At 35.8% G+C, this 2,755-nt stretch overlaps 1 non-coding gene across 1 annotated transcript; it reads left to right on the forward strand.

Annotated features, from left to right (window-relative positions):
- Nucleotides 1-2,218: 2,218 nt before the first annotated feature.
- On the forward strand, nt 2,219-2,325 carry LOC136210080 (small nucleolar RNA R71). The gene has a single exon (XR_010677790.1). It is a non-coding gene; the product is annotated as a small nucleolar RNA R71 (small nucleolar RNA).
- The last annotated feature ends 430 nt before the right edge of the window (nt 2,326-2,755 follow it).

The following is a 2,755-nucleotide window of genomic DNA, read 5'->3' on the forward strand; positions in this document are numbered from 1 at the left end:
TCCTAGTTGCCTTATTTAGGTTCCTATAATCTATACAAACCCTCCAACCGGTGGTGGTTCGCGTAGGTATTAATTCACCTTCATCATTCCTTACTACAGTTATACCTCCCTTTTTGGGTACACAATGGATTGGACTAACCCACTCACTATCCGAAATAGGATAAATGATTCCATTGTCTAAAAGTTTAGTAATCTCATTTTTTACTACTTCTTTCATGTTCGGATTTAAACGTCTTCGTCTATCCGCTTTAGGTGGCTTATCTTCTTCTAAGTGAATCCTATGCATTACAATACTAGGATTAATCCCTTTTAAATCTGAAATCTGCCATCCCATACTTCCTATTCTATTTCTAACAACTTCTTTCAATTTTTTTCTTGATTTTCTGTTAATTTGTTAGAGATGATTATAGGTAGAGTGTCACTTCCGCCTAGGAAAGTGTATCTCAAATGGTTTGGTAATTCTTTAAGTTCTAATTTAGGTGGAACTATTACTGAAGGCGGAACTGGTCCATCTTCTCGAATCAAAGGCTCTGGGTCCTTATCTTCTAATTCTTCGCCCATTACAGGTTCTATTATTTCTTCTCTTTGAACAATGTCATTAACACATTCTTCAATTAAATCAAGCTTCATACAAGCGAAATCCTCCATAGGATATTTCATCGATTGATTCATATCGAACTCGATCTTATCGTCACCTATTCGTAAAACTACTTTTCCTTCCGACACATCAACTAGAGCACGTCCCATGTTCATGAATGGTCTACCAAAGATTAGCGGACAATTAGCATCATAAGCAAAATCTAAGATAACAAAATCAGTAGGAAAAATAAATTTGTCAACTTTTACCAAAACGTCTTCAATTATACCATATGGTCTTTTAGTGGATTGATTCGCTAATTGCAAAACCATATTGGTACGCTTGATGTCTTCTTCTAATCCTAATTTCTCAAAAATAGACAATGGCATCAAGTTTATACTAGCTCCTAAATCACAAAGACAACTTGGGAATTCCATATTTCCCAAAGTACACTGAATGGTAAAGCATCCAAGATCTTTGAGTTTAGTAGGTAATTTGCTTGATACTATCGAACTACATTCTTCAGAAAGTGAAATGGATGAAATTCCTTCCCAACTAATCTTTTTTGAAATTAAATCTTTCAAGAATTTTCCATAGTTAGGAATTTGCGTAATTGCATCCATGAATGTTAAATTTATATGTAAATTTTTAAGTTTATCTAAAAATGATAACAGTTGTTTATCATGGTCCTTATTTCGGACCCTGTGTGGAAAAGGTGGCTTTGGTACAAAAGGTTTTGGATTAGAGTCAATTGGCGTATCTTGTTGTTTTAATGTATCTTCTTTGGATTTTGGTAAATCATTTCCAGGTAAAGTTGAAATTCCGGGCATTTCCGGACCTAAGTAGTTTTTCCCCGAACGAAGAGTGATATCCTTAACATGCTCTTTCGGATTTTCTTCCGTTTGGCTGGGAAGACTTCCCTCTTTGCGGGATGGAATTGATTTAGCAAGTTGTCCAATTTGAACCTCCAAATTATGGATGCTAGATGATTGGTTTTTGATAAGCTGATCGAATTTATTTTCGATCCGTTTAAAACCATCGTCTTGATTACTTACCTTTCCATTCATTGCATCTATAAATTTGTCGATTTTTGAAGATAAAGTGCTAATCGTATCTCTTGTTTGATTTTGATAATTATTTATACGATATTGATTAGCATTTGCATTATTATTATTATTACCATCTTTCCAGTTAAAGTTAGGATGATTTCTCCATCCAGGATTATAAGTATTAGAATAAGGATTAGTAGTTTGGTTTTGTCCTTGGACAAAATTTACCTGTTCTATCTCGTTCATACCTTCGTAGTCAATATCTCTCTGGATCGGATCATTAGGATCGCATGGTGCCATAAATTTATCAATTTTGTGCGATAAGGCAGAAAATTGGGCTTGTAACATTGCTACAGGATCAAGATTCATTATACCTTTAACCGATGATGTACATGAGGATGATGGTTTCGCCGTTCGTATATGTCCACGCTCTGCGGGCCACATACTGCTGTTGATTGCCATTTCCTCCAAAAGTTCTCTTGCTTGGGCGGACGTCTTCTTCATAAATAACCCTCCAGACATAGCATCTAATGAACCTCTAGTCGTAGGATTTAATCCATTATAGAATGTCTGCATTAAAAGTGCATCTGGCAATTGGTGGTGTGGGCATAAACGTTGAAGTTCTTTAAAACGTTCCCAAGCTTCATAAAGAGTTTCATTATCATTTTGTGTGAAAGATGTCAACTCTTTGATGACTCTTGCGGTTTTTGCTAAGGGAAAATATTTTTGTAAAAATGCTTGGGCTAATTGGTCCCAAGTTTCAAATGTTGCAGCAGGCATAGAAGTTAACCAAATTTTTGCCTTATCCTTCAAGGTGAAAGGAAAGAGGCGAAGTTTGATTGCTTCTGCTGTTACATCAGTAATTTTAAAAGTGTCACAAATTTCTAAGAAATTTGTCAAATGTGCATTAGGGTTTTCGTTAGGCAATCCGTAAAACGTTACGTTGTTCTGCAACATATTAAGCAAAGCAGGCTTAATTTCAAATTGATTTGCGTTTATACGGGGTCTAACTACACTATTAGTTACACCGGCCATTCCTGGCCTAGCGTAATCCATAAGTGTCGGTGGATCGGCCATGATTTCTGGCTGGACTACTTTGGTTTTTAAGGGTGTTTTGTCTTTGTTTTTG

Source organism: Euphorbia lathyris, chromosome 10 (assembly GCF_963576675.1).
Source record: "Euphorbia lathyris chromosome 10, ddEupLath1.1, whole genome shotgun sequence".
Taxonomy (NCBI): Eukaryota; Viridiplantae; Streptophyta; class Magnoliopsida; order Malpighiales; family Euphorbiaceae; genus Euphorbia; species Euphorbia lathyris.